The sequence below is a fragment of the Meriones unguiculatus genome, chromosome 21 (assembly GCF_030254825.1).
Source record: "Meriones unguiculatus strain TT.TT164.6M chromosome 21, Bangor_MerUng_6.1, whole genome shotgun sequence".
Classification (NCBI taxonomy): domain Eukaryota; kingdom Metazoa; phylum Chordata; class Mammalia; order Rodentia; family Muridae; genus Meriones; species Meriones unguiculatus.
The window spans coordinates 31,820,521-31,841,867 of record NC_083368.1 but is presented as its reverse complement, the minus strand read 5'-3'; positions in this window follow the sequence as shown (position 1 = coordinate 31,841,867).

The following is a 21,347-nucleotide window of genomic DNA, read 5'->3' as shown; positions in this document are numbered from 1 at the left end:
TGATAGGCCTCCCTTCTCCCTCCTTGGCGGAGGTGGAGGTAGCAGGAGGCCCACAGTACTCTCCACAGTGCCCAACTCAGAGCACAGGGTCCAGCCCAGTGTGCCCACAGCTCCTAGCACAGAGCACAGTGTCAGGCCCACAGAGCCCGCAAAAGAGTACAGAGTCCAGCCCGAAAGTTCAGCCACAGAACACAAAGCCCCGGTCCACAGGGCCCTCCACAGACTGTAGACCACTGAAGTATTCAGGAAATTGGTGCAGGCGCATTGTGCCTGCAATCTGAGCCTGAAAACCGTGCTAGCATCCTCACACCCTCCTGCGCCTGCTCCCCTCACCCATATCCCAAGCACCTACACTCTCTAGCACTCTCTCCTTTAAGACACACTTCCTCAAACACATACAAGCTTGCTCCCCCGCAATAACGGTTCTGTGCCTGTGGCTTTTTCTCTCGGGTACAGCTGAAGCACCAAAACACACTCTCAAACCAGTGGACCTCTCTCATCTTACTGAAGAATACTCCAGAGAAAGACAGTTCCAGTCTGAAGTACAGACTCCAGGAACAAACAGTGAAGGTTACAGACAAGCAGATGGCCAGAGGTCAGTATAAGAACACACCCAACAAAAATCAGGACAGTATGGCTCCACCAGCAACGCCCAAAATCAGTGGATATTTTAATTCAGCAGAAACACAGGAAAATGACTTTAAAGCTATGCTTCTGCAGTTATTAGAGGAACAAAAAGAAGAAATGAACAAATCTCTCAGAGAAATAGCCACACAAATGGAAACAAATAAAGAGGAAACAAACAAAAATCTCAGGGAAATAGCCATACAAGTGGAGGCAAATAAAGAGGAAATGAACAAAACTCTCAAAGAAACATAGGCAAATATAGCCGCACAAGTAGAGGCACAATTAATGGCATATAGAGAGGAAACAAATAAAAAAAAATAGGAACCATTATAGAAAGACAAGAATCCACATTCAAACAGATAAAGGAAATGGTGCAAAGCATGAAAACAGAATTAGAATCAATAAAGAAAACACAGAGAAAACCCTGGAGCTGAAGAACTTAGAGAAAAGATCAGGAACCACAAAGTTAAGCATCACCAATAAAATACAAGAGATAGAAGAGAGAATCTCAGGTGCTGAAGATACACTTGCTGAAATTGATAATTCTCTCAAAAAAATTGACTTGGAAAAGTCCCAAACACAAAACATCCAAAAAATCAAGGACACCATAAAAAGAAGAAATCTAAGAATAATAGGAATTTATGAAAAAGAAGATACCAGGCTCCAAGGTCCAGAAAATATCTTCAAGAAAATCATAGAAGAAAAATTTCCCAACTTAAAAAAAAAGATGTCCATAAACATACAAGAGGCCTGCAGAACTCCTCATGTCACATCATAGTCAAAACGCTAAATCTACAGAGCAAAGAAAAAATATTAAAAGCAGCAAGGGAAAAAGGCCAAGTAATATATAAAGGTAGACCTATCAGAATCACACCAGACTTCTCCTCAGAAACTATGAAAGCCAGAAGGGCCTGAGCAGATGTCATGCAGACTTAAAGGGACCACAGATGCCAACCCAGACTATTTGACCCAGCAAAGCTTTCAATCAGCATAGGTGGAGAAAACAAAATATTCCACAACAAAACTAAATTTAAGCAACATCTACACAGCAAACCAGCCCTGCAGAAAATACTAGAAGGAAACTCTAATTCAACGAAAACAACTACACCCAAGAAAACACAGGATACAGATAATTTCCCAACAAAAATTAAAAGAAAACAAGCAATGAATCAAAGTAAGACCACCAACTCCACAATAAAAAGAACAACATTAATTGGTCACTATTATCTATCAACATCAATAGACTCAATTCTCCAATAAAAAGACACAGACTAATAGAATGGTTGTGGAAACAGGATCCAACATTCTGCTGCATCCAAGAAACACACCTCTACAAAAAAGATAAACACTACCTCAAAGTAAAGGGCTGGAAAAAAATGTTTTTCAAGCAAATGGACCCAGAAAACAAGCTGGGATAGCTATCCTGATATCTAATAAATTAGACTTTCAACCAAAATTCATCAAAAAAGATGAGGAGAGGCATTTCATTCTCATCAAAGGAAAATTCCACCAGGAGGATATCACAATTTTGAACATCTATGCCCCAAACACAAGACCACCTCCATTTGTAAATGAAACATTATTAAAGCTGAAATCACACATTGATTCTAACATCTTAATAGTGGGAGACTTCAACACTCCACTCTCACCAAGGGACAGATTATCCAGACAGAAGCTAAACAGAGAAATAAGGACACTTAGAGAGGCCCTAAATCAAATAGACCTAATAGATGTCAACAGAACTTTTCATCCAAATTCAAAAGAGAATATCTTCTTTTCAGACCTCATGGAACCTTCTCCAAAATAGACCATATAGTTGGTCACAAAGCAAGCTTCAGCAGATACAAGAAGATTGAAATAATCCCTTATATCCTATCTGACCACCATGGTCTAAAGCTGGACCTCAACAACAAGAGAAATAGCAAAAAGCCTACACATAGATGGAAACTGAACAACTCGTTACTCAATGACAGCTGGGTTGGGGAAGAAATAAAGAAAAAAATTAAAGACTTCCTAGAATTCAACGAAGGTACAACATACCCAAACTTATGGTACACAATGAAAGCAGTGCTAAGAGGAACGTTCATAGCATTAAGTGCCTTCAAGAAGAAATTTGAAATATCTCGTACAGACAACTTAATAGCTCACCTGAAAGCCCTAGAAATAAAAGAAGCAGACACACCCAAGAGGAGTAGACGGTTGGAACTATTCAAGCTCAGGGCAGAAATCAATGAATTAGAAACAAATAAAACAATTCAAAGAATCAATAAAACCAAGAGCTGGTTCTTTGAGAAAATCAACAAGATAGACAAACCCTTAGCCAAACTAACAAAAAGGCAGAGAAACTGTCCAAATCCACAAAATCAGAAATAAAAAGGGAGACATAACTACAGACACTGAGGAAATCCAAACAATCATTAGGTCATACTACAAAAGCCTATACACCACAAAATTTGAAAATCTAAAAGAAATGGACAATTTTCTTGATAGATTCCATCTACCAAAATTAAGTCAAGATCAGGTAGAAATACTGAATAGTCCCATATCCTCCAAGGAAATTGAAGCAGCCATCAACAGTCTCCCTTCCAAAAAAAAAGCCCTGGGCCAGATGGATTGAGTGCAGAATTCTACCAGACCTTCAAATAAGTGCTAACTCTAATTCTCTTCAAACTATTCCACAAAATAGAAACAGAAGGAACATTACCAAACTCATTCTATGAAGCCACAGTCATCTTGATACCTAAACCACACAAATACCCAACAAAAAAAAGAACTTCAGATCTATCTTCTGAACATTGATGTAAAAATACTCAATAAAATACTTGCAAACTGAATCCAAGAACACATCAAAGATATCATCCACCATGACTAAGTAAGCTTCATCCCAGACACGCAAAGGTGGTTCAACATACGTAAATCCATCAACGTAATCCACCACATAAACAAAGTAAAGGAGAAAAACCACATGATCATCTCCTTAGATGCTGAAAAGCATTTGACAAAATCCAACACCCATTCATGTTTAAAGTCTTGGAGAGATCAGGGATATAAGGCACATACTTAAACATAGTAAAGGCAATATACAGCAAGCCTATAGCCAACAACAAACTCAATGGAGAGAAACTTGAATCAATCCCACTGAAATCAGGGACAAGGCAAGGCTGCCCACTCTCCATATCTTTTCAACACAATACTTGAAGTCCTAGCTAGAGCAATATGACAACTAAAGGAGATCAAGGGGATACAAATCAGAAAGGAAACAGTCAAAGTATCACTATTCACAGATGATATGATAGTATACATGAGTGACCCCAAAAATTCAACCAAAGAACTCCTTCAGCTGATAAACACCTTCAGCAAAATGTCTGGATACAAAATCAACTCAAAAACATCAGCAGCCCTATAGTATACCAAAGACAAAAGGGTCGAGAAAAAAAATTAAGGAAACAACACCCTTCATGATAGTCACCAAAAACATAAAGTACCTTGGTGTGACTCTAGCCAAGCAAATGAAAGACCTGTTTGAAACAAACTTCAGATCTCTGAAGAGAGAAATTGAAAAAGATATCAGAAGATGCAAAGATCTCCCATGCTCATGGATCGGTAGGATTAACATAGTAAAAATGGCCATCCTGCCAAAAGCAATCTACAGATTCAATGCAATTCCCATCAAAATACCAACACAATTCTTTACAGATCTTGAAAGAAAAATTCTCAACTTGGTATGGAAAAACAAAAAAACCAGAATTTTCAGAACAATACTGTACAACAACAGATCTTTGGAAGGTATCTCCATCCCTGATCTCAAGCTATACTACAAAGCAATAGTAATAAAAACTGCATGGAATTGGCATAGAAACAGAATGGTGGATCAATATAACCAAATAGAAAACCCAGAAATAAACCCACACATTTATGAATACTTGATTTTTGACAAAGAAGCCAAAACCATCTAATGGAAAAAAAAGACAGCATCTTCAACAAATGGTGATGGTCCAACTAGATGTCTACATGCAGAAAAATGCAAATATATCCATATTTATCATCCTGCACAAAACTAAAGTCCAAGTGGATCAAAGACCTCAACATAAAACCAGACACACTAAATCTGTTAGAAGAAAAAGTGGGGAAGAGCCTAGAACTCATTGGCACAGGAGGCAACTTCCTGAACAGAACACCAACAGCACAGGCTCTAAGAGCAACAATCAATAAATGAGACCTCATGAAACTGAAAAGCTTCTGTAACACAAAAGTCACTGTCATCAGAACAAAACGACAACCTACAGATGGGGAAATGATCTTCACCATCCCTATGTCTGATAGAGGGCTAATATCCAGAATATATAAAGAACTAAAAAAGTTCAAAAGCAACAAATCAAGTAATCCAATTGAAAAATGGGAAACAGAGCTAAACAGAGAATTCTCTGTAGAGGAATATAGAATGGTAGAAAAACACTTAAAGAAATGCTCAGTGTCCTTAGCCATCAGGGAGATGCAAATCAAAACAACCCTGAGATTTCACCTGACACCTATCAAAATGGCTAAGATCAAAACTCAAGTAACAACACATGCTGGAGAGGATGTGGAGAAAGGGGAACCCTCCTCCATTGCTGGTGAGAATGTGAACTTGTACAACCATTTTGGAAATCAATCTGGTGCTTTCTCAGGCAATTAGGAATAGTGTTTCCTCAAGATCCAGCTATACCACCTAGGTATATATCCAAAATATGCTCAAGTACATAACAAGGACATTTGTTCAACCATGTTCGTAGCAAATTTATTTGTAATAGCCAGGCCCTGGAAACAACCCAAATGTCCCTCAATGAAGGAATGGATATAGAAATTGTGGTACATTTACATAATGGAATACTACTTAGCAATTAAAAACAAGGAAATCATGAAATTTGCAGGCAAATGGTGGGATCTAGAAAAGATCATTCTGAGTGAGGTATCCCAGAAGCAGAAAGACACATATGGTATATATTCACTTATAAGTGGATACTAGACCTATAAGATAGGATAAACATACTAAAATCTGTACACCTAAAGAAGCTAAACAAGAAGGAGGACCCAGGGTACGATGATCAATCCTCATTTAGAAAGACAAATGGGATGGACATTGAAGTAGGAGAAAACAAGAAACAGGACAGAAGCCTACCATAGAGCGCCTCTGAAAGACTTGACTGAGCAGTGTATCAAATCAGATGCTGAGACTCATAACCAAACCTTGGGCAGAGTGCAGGGAATCATATGAAAGAAGGGGAAGTCAGTAAGATCTGGAGAGGACAGGAACTCCACAAGGACTAAATATATATGGACACAGGGGTCTTTTCTGAGACTGAATCTCCAACCAACGACCATGCATGGATATAACCTAGAACCCCTGATCAGACATGGCCCATGGCAGCTCAGTATACAAGTGGGTGCCCTAGTAAGAGGAACAGGGACTGTCTCTGACATGAACTCAGTGGCTGGCTCTTTTACCTCTCCACCCGCTGTTGGGGGAGTAGCCTTGCTAGGCCATAGAGGAGGACATTGCAGCCAGTCCTGATGAGACCTGATAAGCTAGGGTCAGATGGAAGGGGAGGAGGACCTCCCTATCAGTGGACTTAGAGAGGAGCAGAGAGGAGATAAGGGAGGGAGGGTGGGATTGGGAGGAATTGAGGGAGGCGGCTACAGCTGGGATATAAAGTAAATAAACTATAATTAATATTTTTAAAAGTACAGTAGGTCTAACTAAGGACTATTCATGGAGATAACCTAGAACCCCTGCACAGATGTAGCCCGTGGCAGTTCAGTGTCCAAGTGGGTTACATAGTAATGGGAAGAGGGACTGCCTCTGACATAATCTGATTAGCCTGCTCATTGATCACACCCCCCCCCCCGAGGGGGGAGAAGCCTTACCAGGCCACAGAAGATGACAATGCATCCACTTCTGATGAGAACTGATAGTCTAAGATCAGAAAGAAGGAGAGGAAGACCTCCCCTATCAGTGGACTTGGGGAGGGGCATGCATGCAGAAAGGGGAGGAAGGGTGGGGTCGGGAGGGGAGGAGGGAGGGGCTTATGGGGGGATACAAAATGAATAAAGTGTAATTAATAATAATAATAATAAAAGAAAAAAAGAACACACACACACAAAAAAAAAGTACAGTAGGGAGAGGGATGGGAATATAATAGCAACGGAAAAAGAGGACACAAAATTTCCCCAGATAAAGCAACAGTTAGTACTTTTGTTCTGTTTTGTTTTTTTAAAGCAAAAGAAAAATAGGGTCTCACAATGCAATGCCAGCTGGCCTGTAACTCCCATTGTAGACTAAGCTAGCCTTGAATTCACATTGTCGACCCAGCTGGCCTTGAACTCAAAATTGTAAACCAAGCTAGCCTTGAATTCACATTGTACACAAAGCTGACCTTGAACTCACATTGTAGACCAAGGTAGCCTTGAATTCACATTGTAGACAAAGATGTCCTAGAACTCATATTGTAGACAAAGCTGGCCTTTGTATTCAGTCAGATCTACCCAATTCTGCCTTCCAAGTTCTGGCATCAAAGGTGTGTGCCATAAGCCTTGACACTGACATATTGTCTTAAAATATGTGATATACAACATGAAGACTATACCCAATGATACTAGACTATATATAGAAAATTTGCTGAGAGAGTACATTTTAAGTGCTCTTATCACAACCAAGAAAAGAAAATGATATATATGTTTTACTGTAGTAATTATTTCACTATATATATAACATAGCACATGTATAATACATATAATATTATATATAAATATAACATATTTTATACCACAACTGCATATAATGAACGTAAAATTATGGAGCAAATAAACTGCTTTACTTTTTACTTTATACTGTATAGATATCAACTAATGCTCTGATCATTTAAAAATATTATTTATAAATATTAGAATTTACTTTTGTTTATAAATATTCATGTATAAATGCAGCCCTTTTACTACATAGTAAAATATTGAGGTATCAATATTAAAATACAGGAGGCATGTATTGTTTTTTAACATATCTTAGGAGTGTGTGTAAACACATTTGGAGACACTACAAAGAGAAAATTATGTTAGAAAAGCAAGCAAGGAAGGAGAGAGCAGGTCCATTGTTAGAACTGTTTGTGGGATTCAGTATGATGACAAAGGGCCTGTCTACTGCCATTTGGTTTTGTATCCTTTTGCAAGATGATCTTCTAACTAAGAATGATTGAATGACCGTTGATAAAGGGAAAGAGTAGCTCAAGATGGAAAGCAAAATTGTAGTAGCCATTTCTCTTGGGAGCCAGAGAGAGCAGTGAAAACAGCAAGGGCAGTGAGCCAGGGCAGACTCCAAATTGAGTTGTTATCAGTGTGGCCAGAGACAAAATGCTAAACTCAGCTCATCTGTATTAAGGACATAATGTGATTTACCACTCAGAGTGAAAGTTAATGCTGCAAATCAAGAGCTTTACATAGAGTCAGGTACAGCAAAACGTAAATAGTTAGCTACCGTAATTAATGTTACAGTGGGCCCTAGCACAATTTGTCCTCTAAATTGTCCTTCCCTCTAACGCAGGATAAGAACCTCTACATCCCAGAATGCTGTGAGCATAGTACTCATGACACCAAGAGGCTCTCTAGTCAGTGTTAGTTCTTTCTCCAATCTCTGTCATATTGATTTGAGATAAAGCTTTGGTACCCTAATGGCCACAGTGAAAAAGAATCTTATCCGAATTACAGGCTCATAGAATATTACTGTTATTGGGTGTAGGATCCACTAGCTAAAAATAAACAGAAAAGATTTTTTTTTCTTGCTGGAAAGAAAGAAAAGAGACCAGAGTCTTACATTGTAAATGACTCTGCCCGCTGTGGATAAGACCTTTTGGCTCTGCTATCAGGTCTCATTAATGACTAAATTATTTTCATGAAATTGTGGAAGGTAAATATATGTTATGCTATCACCTCGTATCAATATTCTCGTAGAGAGGACACTCACAAAGAAAATAATTTGTAGCTTGTGTTTCCTTCTCTCACAGGAGTGAGATGATGAAGCGCTAGTCTTTGAGAAGAAACACTGCTGCCTGACACGCTTCACTTATTTTTGATAGTGGGAAGTATGACCTCATTGCAGCTATGTGTTTAAAACAGAACATTGTGTAAGATGAGCCTAGACGCCCAGTGGAAAAATAGGGAGCTGATCTTCATTGAATAGGTAATGAAACACCCTTAAATCAAGCATCTCACTGCCTTAATCTGTGGGTTAATTTCATTTTTAGCAGTAGGCTTCCAAGTCCATGTTCCCTGCTGGAGACAGAAATGTAGTGACCTTCCATAATCCAATGGCAGCATTGGGCCTTTTCTCCACCATGATCCCAGCAAGAAAGAAATGCCCCACTCCCAAATAATTGTGACAGATTATTGTTAAAGCTGTGTAATGAGTGCATGGACACCTGCTCGAATCGTCTCTCCATTCCTCCATGTTTGAACAGTCTACAATAAAATATGAACAGGTATGGGTGAAGAGAAGGAAGAAGGGCTAGGAAATGCGCAGGCGGGAGATGAGGGGGAATGACCTTCCTGTACTCATCTGCACTCTCCCACCTGCCCTGGCCCCCACCCCAGGGCCGGTGATAGGAGCAAGTGCTGTCAGGACCACACTTGAAGGCACAAGAAGAAAGGTGCAACTCTAGAACACAGGGGGGTCGGAGCGGTCTCCTCTCAAGGTCTTTGACCTTTGATGATGTAACCTAGTCACCATCAACCAAAGCTACCTATTTCGGGGCCTGGAGAAATGTGAAAACAGTGCACGGAACAGTGGTGGCTAGGTGCTTTGAAACAGAAAGCATTTTCTTCCCCTACCTTTATTTTTGGAGGGTTGTTGTTGTTTTGAGACAACGTTTCACTACAAAGAGCTATGGCTCTGGTTGGCCTGGAACTCAACTGAGATTATCAGCCTGCCTGTCTCCCAAGTGCTGGGGTTACAGATATGCGCCACAGTGCCTGCCCAGATCCCCTTTTTTTTTTCTTTAATTTTCCTGTTTAATAATCGTTCTACACAAAGGAAACCCACGATTTTGAGTTATTAATAAAATCAAGTCATTTATCTTCACATTTATCCGTGCCCAGCTTTAAATGCATTACAAGAGTGTTTAATTCCTTCGAGGTCTCCAGAATCATATCATGCCCCTTTTCACAGATTATGATAGATCGCACACATATGTGTTTTCATCAGTGGAAGCAGTGGAAACACAGAAGACTAACTCAACAGCTTTACCTCACTTCTTTGCATGTACATGTCATACCACCGCTCTCCCTCAGCTTGATCACACAGACCTTCTGAGAGGAAAAGGAACTGCCCCTGCCCTTGGCTTTCCCTCCTTCTGTGGTCTCATTGTTAATAGATGCAGCAGGTTGATACAAGAAAGCTGAGTGAGTTGGGAGGGGCACGGAAGCAGCTGGTTAGTTAGGGGAGTAGGGCAAGGTGTGGTAGGCTTCCTTGGCTGTTGGTGTTTCTCAGAATGCCGCTGCCTGTTTTATGACTTTCAAGCAATTTTGGTTGAAACCCAAAAGCTAGGCTTCATGAGTTGTAGCTGTAATAGGCTTATCTTGAATTTGTTTTGATTAATTTTTTTTAATATTGTGAAAGAATAACATTTTTAAATTTTATATTATATAACTTTTAAACATTTATTATTCCTTTTTGAGAATTTCATTCATAAGTACTGTACTCACATTATTTTCCCCCTCTTTTCCTCCTCCAACTCTTCCCATCAACCCCCACTCCCTCTTAACTCTATGATTTATTTAGTCATTAATTAGATATGCGTACATATATATATGCATATATATATATATGCTGAGTATGTTTAGTGTTGCTCATATATATGTGTTCAGTGATGGCCCCTTTGGATTGGATAGCACATCAGAAAGCTTATCCCTGGAGAAGACTGACTTCCTATGTCTTAGCAACCACTAATTGCTGTAGCTCTTCTGGTGGTGGGGCCTAGTGAGATTCCCCCATCCGTAATGAGATGTCAGCTGCTGTGGTCATTGCGCAGGTCTTGTTCAGGTGACCATACTGTTAATACTCCATGGGTGCAACTCCCTGTCATATATGGAAGACATAGTCTCTCAGTCCAGTTCCTGGCCCTCTCGTAGGATCCTTCAGTCCTTTTCCCAGGTGTTTCTTAGATTACAACACTTGGGTGCAGGGGCTGTGTTGTGAATATGGAGTGAGCATCCATGATTGTTTTGCGTCTTTTTTTTTTTTTTTACTCCAATGGGTTATGCATGGGTGCTCAGAAATTGTATTATTCTCAGAACCTATTAGAATATCCTATTGTTCTGGGAATCTATCCAAATGGGGTGAGCAGGAAAGACAGACTCATGAATCCAAAGAAGTCCTCCGTGTCCACACTTGCTCCATTGTCCATCGGATTTCATGACTCTGCACTCAAATACAAGACTAATCATTTGAAGACAGTGCTGGTAAAGCATTAAACCAACCAATGTGAACCCGTTCACAGTCCAGATTACGCAGCCCTACCTTTAGTGAAGGCACCAAGCAAAACTTTATCTTCCCTTCCAGCCTCCATTTCCTGCAGGCAATTCCACTAGTGCTCCCAAACTAATGCCAAGGGATCCAGGAACACATCCACAGTGAGCAGTCTCCTGGGTTATTGGCTAGAGGACAGAGAAGCAGAGGATAAGCGGAAAGAGGCAAACCAAAGAGCCAACAAACCCTCCAACAAACTCCGTTCCTTTGTAATTAATTCATTAGGATAAGAAAAGCCAAACAGGCCACAGAAATGGTTCCTGAGTTTTACAGGGCTAATGCTTAAATAAATTGCCAAGTTTCTCTCTCTCTCTCTCTCTTTTTAAATGTAATTAATAAAGCAAATGACAAGTATCAAGTAAGTAGCTGCAGAGGTAGCTATGAATTTAACATTTAACAATGCAAAAATTTATCTGGTCTCTTTCTTCTTATGAGGCGTCAGACAAGCACTGGATTTCCTTACTCATCCATACCACTGTAGGGCTCCAATAATGTCCGCCACTCCCAAAGGCTGGAATGAAGGAGCCCTGAACCTTAAAGCATTTTCATTTAATGTTCCATCCCTACATAGACCTCCAAATTAAGAATACAGAATTAAGCAACCACAGAACTGCAGGCCTTTCTTTACAGGCTAAGAGGGTGGGCCCTTGAGCTGTGCTCTGCCTCTGGTACCCATCACACATGGAGCTGCAATGACTGCATGTTTTTCACTGTGGATAGACAAGCCTGCTGAACTCCAGGCACACTCTGCCTGGAATCAAAGGACCCACGGATAGTCAGTCACTCCTCTGCTCTCTTGAGTTCTGCTTTATTTTCTGCATTGCCTTTTTTGCCAGGTAGAAATGAGCCAAAGAAAAAAGAAAGCTGAGAAGTAATTGTTTCCCTTTCGACATAAAACCTGTTAGTCTTTACCTTAGGATGGTCAAAGTGCATTTGAAGGCTTAGGGGAGGCGAGAGGTTGGGGACAGGTGGAAAGGCTGTCCTGGATGATGCTCCATGAGGCCTCAGAAGCCAGAGCCAGGGCCCTGGGAAGAGGGAAAGGGGTTAGACAAAGACAACAGAAGAGGATGGTAGGCATCTGTGGGGAAACAGAGAAGTATGAGAGAAAGATGTCAGACTTTGCCTAAGACGGGTGAAGATAAATTACGATTTGCTTTTGATAAATATGATAGAATTTGCAGTTATTTGAAGTTAGATGTATCTCAGACTATGAAGGTTGCTGTGGGAAAATACTATAGACTGTATGGTGCAAACTAAAGCTGCTTATTGCCCATAGCTGCAGAGACTAGGAAGTGTGAGATCAAAGGGTACTTCAGGTATGGCACGGGAGTCTTCTCTTGGTTTATAGACACCATGTTTTCACATCATGGGAGCAGCAAAGCAGTCTATGGAACCTCTCTAACCCCTCTCATTTGCTAGGTGGCTCCATTCTGATGACCTAACACATCTCAAAACCTCACCTCCAACCACTTTTGGGGATATGGTTTCAACATATACATTTGGGGAAGAGCGGGTGTCCTTAACACAGAGTTTTGTGCTGATAGTGGCCCTCTGACCATACCATGTATAGCACGCACACACATGTACTAACATAAACGCACACAATCAATCAATCAATCAATAAACAGGCAAATAAATAAATAAAACATAACAGTATCTACTAAAGAACATGGGTTCCAGTCTGGGCCTGAGTCTTTTATACAAGCCTTTGGCCAAGGAACTTGTTTTCTCTGTGTCCAGTTTCCTCATCTATACAACAAAGGTGCATATGTAATTTATGTTACCTCATGCCATGTCACATCATTTCATGTCACACTGAGTTCTGTACATTATTTGTGGAGTTTACCTCATATTGTATAAGCAGGAAATAAGTTAATACATATGAACCATTTAGCATTAATTCTTGGTATGCAATTAGTGCTCAAAGTGAGGAATTATTGCAAAAAAAAATGGCTCCAGACATGTTTAAACTGCCCAATTAAACGGTAGTAATGGATGATGATGCTAATCCATTTGTTCCTAATATATTTAAAGATATAAAACTCATTATTTTTTGAATGGATGGATATTTTCATGTGTAATCTCTAGCTAACAGTATTTGTGAAAGTTTTGTAAACAAAGCATTCCTTCAGCTTTTCCTGTCAGAAAGCACACCCACGTTAGCTTTTTAGCCCCTACAGAGGAGCTAAAGTTGTTTTTCTGTATAAGAGAGTTCTGTCGGTTCACATACTGGAATAAGGAAATAAAACCCCATGCAGCAAACAGGCAGTGGGACAAACAAAAAGAAATGTCAGGGGCTGGAGAGATGGCTCAGAGGTTAAGAACACTCACAGTTCTTCCAAAGGTCCTGAGTTCAATTTCCAGCAACCACATGGTGGCTCATAACCATCTATAGTAAGATCTGGTGTGCAGGCAGAATGTTGTATAAATAGTAAATAAATCTTAAAAAACAACAACAACAAAAGAAATGTCAGAGTAGATTCAAGTTTGATTAAAATACAGTCATTGTTCTTTTTTTATTGCAGAAAATAAATTGGAACCCAAGTGGGGATTTCTCTTTCTCTGCACATCCAAGGAAGTGAATTGCTCGTTTTACCTGACCTCCATGTTCTCATCCACAGAAGAGGCCTGAGGGAAAGGATGCTGAGCCCAATTCCCAGGGAGTAAAGTGTAAGTGTGTGTGTGTGTGTGTGTGTGTGTGTTTGCAGATACAGAGAGATGAAGATCCAGAGGCAGGGGACAAGTACTCTACAATTCCAAAAAGCATTTATTAAAATGCTTTTCTTAATTTGTGTCCTGACCACCATTCAGCAGCAGGTAGACTTCCAGAGCAACATTCCTGAACTAATCCCATTCACATATTTGAAGTGCTCTTACACTTATTTGTATGAGAAAGCTGACAATTAATTAATCAGTTGGAGTTTGTAATGCTAGTTATAAACAGAACCTATCTGGCACTAGTACACACTCAGTAAATGTTTGCTGAATGAATTAGGAAGTGCTATAATTTAAAACGCTTGACAAGATTCCACTTCTGAGGCCGTTGAAAGCCAAAACAATGGCTAAACAACCTTGTTACTACGGAGACACAATTCTCACGGAGAGGGAGTTGAATAGCAACAAGAACCAGAGCCTAGTGACAAACATTCTTCTGGTAGAACCCACAGTTGTAATGACTGTCCCGCATGGTTGCTTGGTTTAATATTCCTATATATTAAAAAGGTGAAAAGGCATGAAGACAGCATTAAAGTCTTCCCTAGAACATATTACAGTGATGCAAAGCTCAAAGGGGCCATGGTTTTCATGAACCTTCGCACTGTGTACGGGCACAGAACAGTGGATCCCTCAGGGGCAGGTGAACGTTGTATAAACTTTAATTAATATGTCAGAGACCTAGAAAATGAGCAAGGGAGTTGCCCTTGAATTAAGACATTTGGGAAATGCTAGCTATGGTTGTTGGAGAGGTTGGGAAAGGAAAGGATTGTTTTTCCTCTGTGTCTATTAGCAGAGGCTTCTGCCATCTGTCTCTTTTCAACCTTTGTTCCAATATTTTGCAATTATTTGCCAACAATTTTTTTTCTTTCTTAGTAGCTTTTGCATACTAACCTACCCAAGCAGGATGTGAAATTCGTTGGCTTTTCAGTGTGTTTACAAGGTGAATTTTTATCACCATTTAATTTAAGCATGTTTCTATCACCATCACCAGTAGAAAGAGTCCATGTTGACAGTCACTTCCTGCTTCCCTCCTCCCGACGGACAACCATGTCTAACCCAGACCTTTCACATAAACGGAAGGATGCTAGTTGTGCTGTTTCATGACTAGCTTCTTTTGCTGTTTTTTTTTTTTTTTTTTAGAATGATCTTTCTCAGAGTGCAAATAAGTTAACTCTTTTAACTTCTGGGTAATAGTCCTCTTTGTGGTAACACTTCACCACCTCAGAGTTCATACGCATTTGGATTGTTTTTCTCTGGAGTTACTGCAGATAATAGCATGGAGGATTTTGTGTGGATGTGGTTGTGGAGGGTAACTCCGAATCTAACCTTTTTTCTTTGCTTACAGAGGTAAGATTTACATCCTTTAAACTTTACCATTTCAAATTGCGCGTTTTACCAAGCTTTGGTGTATCCACAAGGCAGCGCAATCCTGACCATCTTGTAACTCTGAGAAATTTTACCACCTTCACTGAGACTCCGTATCCGGTGGCTTAGAGGAAGTCAGCATTTGACCCGGAAGTCTACAGTCTCTTCCCCTGTGCTTCAGGAAGGTGACTGAGATATCTGTTCTTTTCATTCCAGTTAAAACGTTATCTGTGCACTCGTAAAAGAAGCACGTTGACTTTTTAAAAATAATTGGCTTATCAACATATAATCCAGATAACATGACATTTGCCCTTTTGTAGTGTTTAGTTTTGTGCCTTTTAGCGATTGCACAAAATTGTGTAAGCGTTATCATGGTCTAATCACAGAACCGGTTTACCGCGCCCAGAACAAAGTCTTTACCCATTAGCATTCACTCCCATTCATTCTCCCCCAACCTCTGGCCACCACCCAGTCACCTTTTTGCCTCAGTGCATTTGCCTACTCCACCATGTTTAACCTTTAGGAGTAAAAGAGCATGGAGTTTGAAAGTCATCAGTTTTCTAAAACAACTTTACCGCTTTGCAGTTCAATATAGAATTAAAATAAAACTTCAAGTACGTTCTACAAAATTTGGATTTGTTTAACGTAGACGACAAACATAGGCTAGCTAGTCTCCACTGCCACTGAGTATTTGATCATTTTAATAGTTGGGTAATGACCAGTGGGTTAGAACAAAACCTAAATGCACGTTTCAAGATAGTGACTAGAAAAAAAAAAAAGAAAGAAAGAAACGACAGAAAGAAAGAAAGAAAGAAAGAAAGAAAGAAAGAAAGAAAGAAAGAAAGAAAGAAAGAAAGAAAGAAAGAAAGAAAGAAAGAAAGAAAGGAAAGAAGGAAGGAAGAAATCAACACAGTGGGAAATGCACAGCTTTTAAGGGAACAGTTTTGTCACTTTTGAAAAAATCTGGCACAGGCTGTGGTATGTACTCCTCAATGAGATCTCGGCACAGCAGGAGGACTCCTCAGCCACTGGAGCGGGAGCTACAGGTGGTGTGAGTCACCTGGGATGGGTGGTAGGAACGGAATTCAGGTCCTTTCCAGGAGCAGTTTGTGCTGTTCATGGTTGGGCCATTTCTCAAGCCCCTGCAGCCATGTTCTTGTAACCCTGTGGCTTGACTACTCATTCTTTTAATTTTGATAAAATTCCATTGACATGATCCTCCCCCTTTAGAGGCTAGTGCCGTCTGTTTTCCTTTAAAAAATCCTGACCACCGAAGCTACAAAGAGATCTTCTTACGATTGCTTTCAGAAGGAAGAAGGTTTTAACTTTTCTATCCAGGCCTATCTTGGATCCTTCTCAAATCACCGCCATAAATAGTGTGAGGTCTGAGCAGAGGTCTATTGTTTTTCTCCACATAATCGCTGAATTGTTTCAGCTCTATCTGATGAAAAGATTTTGTTCTAGTTTCATTTCAGTGAATTATGTCAAGGAACAGGAAACTTTTGAAATATTACAAAGGGAAATTGGAGTGAAATGAGCGCCTTACTCATGCTTGAGTCATTCTTGGTACTAAGACAGCAAATGACCGTTAAGACTTTTTTTAAACCAGCCATTACACATAGGAATTTCTGACAGGAAGATCTATTTTCTGAATGAACAAAGCTATTTGATATGGAAAGAGTGCTCCATCTGCTGTATAATTTGTTTTAACTTGCAGCATTTTTCTGTTTGACTAAACACCTTTAAAGTCAAGAAAGATGTTTTTAAAGAGACATGGGCTGGTTGGAAACCTTTTTGTTCTGAAAAGATCAAGCCTAAATTCCTTTTAGATTGGAGAGTTTTAAGCGCTTCAGAGAGTTAAAGGATGAAGGAGGATGCACACTGGGCCAGGAGAGGCTCTACCTGAGGTTTTCAGAGGAAGAACTAGACGTTTCTCTCTGAGAAGATGGGTTTGTGTTCTGGATAGGCAGGAATTTGGAAGGAGGCTTAAGCAGAAGGAAGGAATGGGGTCAAAGGTGAACAGGTGGGATGCGGTTTTTTTCAGCCCATCAAGGAAGACAAAGGTCAGAACACTCTTGGAAAGCTATGGCTTTGAATTCTTTTTTCTTTTTCTTTTTTCTTTCTTTATTTTATTTTATTATTATTATTAGTCCATGTTTTTATTCCATGGAACCCAAGACTTCAGTAAAGGTAGAGCCAGGACTTCCTGTTAATTAAGAGGCCCACCCAACCATCCTTCCATTTGTACAGAAATGGAAGGAACGAAAGTTGCAATCTTTAAAATGTGGCCTTCAAAAGCTTAAATTATAAACTGAAAAACTGCAAACAAATACAGGTCAGAGAATATATTGAACATTACGGTCTGACTTATGGGAAGCATTATGTACTTGTTCAGATTTTTGTTTTCAAAAAATGTGAGGATCAAAATTCAAAAAGGTTAGGGTCAAAGACATGCTCTGACTCTTTTAAGAAAATCGATTTTAAACACGAAAGCTGCAAGAATAATGCAACAGTAGTTTTACAGCTAAAAGAAATTATTAAGAATGAGGTGGGGTGGGATTGTCAGACTGCTAAAGACGTCACTTCAGCATTCCTCAGTGTTCATCCAAACATACTGAAAAGTTTAAAATGTAGATTCTGATCTGTTAAAAGAGGTGGGTCCAAGTCTGTCTGTCTGTCTATCTATCTACACATACACACACACACACACACACACACACACGTACAAGTGGTGTGGTGTGAGTAATGAATTGCTTTGCAGAGTCATGTGTCTGTGTAAGCTATTTGCTTTTTGTGTTTGATTGATTGATTGATTGATTGATTTTGAGGCAAGGTCTCATCATGAAGCCCTGGCTAGCTTGGAACTTAATACATAGACCAGACCAGCCTTGAATTCAGAGATCCACTTGCCTCTGCCTCTCAAATTCTCAGATTAAAGGTGGGTGTCAGTGTGTCTGACTCTCTACCTTTTTATTTTTTGAGACAGGATCTTTCGATGAGCCTGAAGCTTATCCATTTGGCTAGGCTGGCTGACCAAAGGATTTCCCTCCAGCACAGGGGTCACTGGCACATATCACAGCATCCAGCTTTTCACATGGTTCTGGAGATAGAAACTCGGGTCTCTCTCAGGTACTAACCACTTTCCCATCAGAGCTGTCTCCTCGGCTTGTGCTAGTAAGCAGGACTGAGCAGCAGTTCTCAAAACGTGATCCCTAAACAAGCCTCATTAAATCTACTTGGAACTTGGTAGAGTGAAGATTCTGACTCCTCTTCAGAAGTTCCATATTCAAGACCTATTGGGGAGTGGGGAGGGCTAAGAAATCTGTGGCTTCAGCCCCTATGGTTACCCTGATGTAGTATGAGAGCCACTGTTCAAGATCTGTAATATCAAAGGCACTAACCACAGGTATTGTTTCTTTCCAGGGATGGAAGGTAATATAGAAATCCATTTCTCTGATCGCACTAGTCACACTTGTAATACTCAACAGGCCAGATCACACCTGCAAATAAGACGAGCTTCTATCCCATTTGTCCAGTCTCAGTTTTCACACTTATGCCTTCCTGTCGACAGCACTCCACTGTGACCCTCAATAGCATTCCTTTTAGAAGACAAATGAGATGGTTATAATACCTATGAAAAGTAGTGTTTACTGTCAACTTGGAAGAGTCTGGAATGAGCCTGGGTGCTGGGCCTCTCCACATGCCTGGGAGGGGGTTCCTTGATTCCATTAATTCTGGAGGAAAAAAAAAACCCTTCTGTGTGTGACCCCATTCCATTCACTGGCTGGGTGTTGGACTACAAGAAAACAGAGGAAGGAGCTGTGAAAAAGCAGTGTTGACCGCTGTGAACAGCTGTCCTAAGCTCTTGGTGTTGTGACTTTGCTGACATAATGGACCTTGAACCGTGACTGAAAACAAACCCCTTGTCCATTAAGTTGCTTTGTCAGAGTGTTTTAGCAACAAGAAAAGTAACTAAGATACTTCTGATTAGCTTGGTAGAACATTTTTACTTTGGAGGCAAGAAGTACTTTTTAAAAGAACCTGTTTTTGATTACCAGCACCCACATGATGGCTCATAGCTATCTGCAACCCTAGTTTCAGAATCTAACATCCTCTTCTGGTCTCCTAGGGCACTAGTCATGTGTGTGGTACACATAAAATGAAATTTTTAAAAATTGGATCTATCTTACAGGAACCAGGAGAATAATTAGAAGATTTTATATAGAAACTTGATGCTTCTAGTGTTTTGGAATAGTCCTGAGATGTCAGTGACAATGAGTCCAGCCAAGCCATGGAGTTCTGAGTAGAAAGAACTGGACAAAATTATAAATTATTAAGAAATGGAAATGGATAACATTTAAATTGAGTCAAGCTTGCCACTTTCATAGTTTTGGCAAAAAAAAAAATGTCCAGGTACCGGTGTCATTGACCATGGAAGAAGTAGCAAAACAGAAAGTTGAAGAGGGCAGCTAATGATGGAATTCATTCTATATTTGCTGAGGGAAAGTGTTGGATATTTGTGTCTACAGCCTAGGAAGGAGCTTGAGCTCCTTCCCATAAGAGAATCACTGGGGAGTGAGTTCACCCAGGTGGAGAGTAGCTTTCCTGGACAGTAAGCTGTCCAGCAGGGAGTAAAGGTTGTGTGTTAAAGGTAACAAACTGAAGAGGACACTGCAGTGAATGAGTTGCAGGTAAATGGAATGGAAGGGAAATGTTAAGTGTAGACAACCCAGCTGTGGCTCTAAAGGAAGAAGGGGAGATGTGCAGCAGCATAAGGACGAAGATTTGGAAGACTTTCTTCTTTTAAGTATCCCCACCCCGATGTTTCAGAATGGAAGAGAATAGAAAGGACCATTTGATGATGTTGACAAAATAGAAGAGGGTAAGAAGGATTCAGAGTATAGATGACAGTTGTATTAGCTATCTACTCCTTCATTTAAAAAAAAAGCCAACTTTTAGCAGCATGAAATGCCAAACACAGCTGTATATGGTGGTGCATACCTTCAGACAAGCAGGTTTCTGTGAGCTTCAGGTCGGCCAGGGCAAAATAGTGAGAGCTTGTCTCAAAAAGGTAAGGTAAAATAAATGCCAAGCATTATCTCACACCTTTCATGTCTCAGAAGTCTTATCTTATTTTAGGTGGGTGTTACAAATCCAGGAGTAGAGGAATTTTAATCCAGCAGTTTGACTACTCTAGCTGGAATACAGACCCACCCTTAGCATATACCTTTAATCCCTCATGGAATACAGACGTGCCCTTAGTATACCAAACAATGAAGGAAAAGTTAGTTTGTAGAAGGAAGCACCCAAGTTTGAAAGTAGCATCTAACTGAGACACAGACAAAGTGCTGAATCAGAAAGATTTGAAAGAATGAGTCAGGATAGAATACACACAACTCTCACCAGAAGAGATGGAAAAAAGAGGAGTTAGGAGAGCAGAGAGAGAATAGACAGAGAGGAGGCAGTTTTACCAGTACAGTTTTACAGAGACAGGTTGAAGAGAGAACACGCTAGTCACAAGGCAGAACAAGCCAGAGAATGAGAAGGAGCTGGAAGATTATAATAGATTGCTAGAGCCAGTTGGAGGCCAAGCAGAAAAAAAACTCAGAAACTGAGAGAAGCCAGCTTGAATCAGTCAGCGTTGGAGAAGAGCTTGAGCCAGAACTGCTGAGTTGAGCCAGCCAGCCAGAATTCACAAAGAGCTAGAGACAGTGAGCTTATTCAGCAGTAACTCTCAGAGACTGAAAGCACTCTAGGCCTAGATTAGATTGTACAGAGGCTAGAAGCATCCAGGACTAGGCCTAGGTTAGTAAGGCGGTAAGCCTTTGTGATGACAATTACCTCAGGCAAATAAAAGTTCCTTTTATACCAAGGTTTTATGACAGTGAAGTCCAGCTATTTGTTTGGGCTGTGGTTTCATCTGAAGACTCAACAAGGGAAGCTGCTGTTAGATTCAGCTCCTGCTGGCTGTCAGACATCTAAGAACACATGCACCTCTTAATAAGTGGGCTCCCAACAAGCTAGCTGGTTCTTCAAAGTAGGGGAGAGAGCAGGAGGTACCCAGAGGGTTCCCAAGATAGAGTCATAA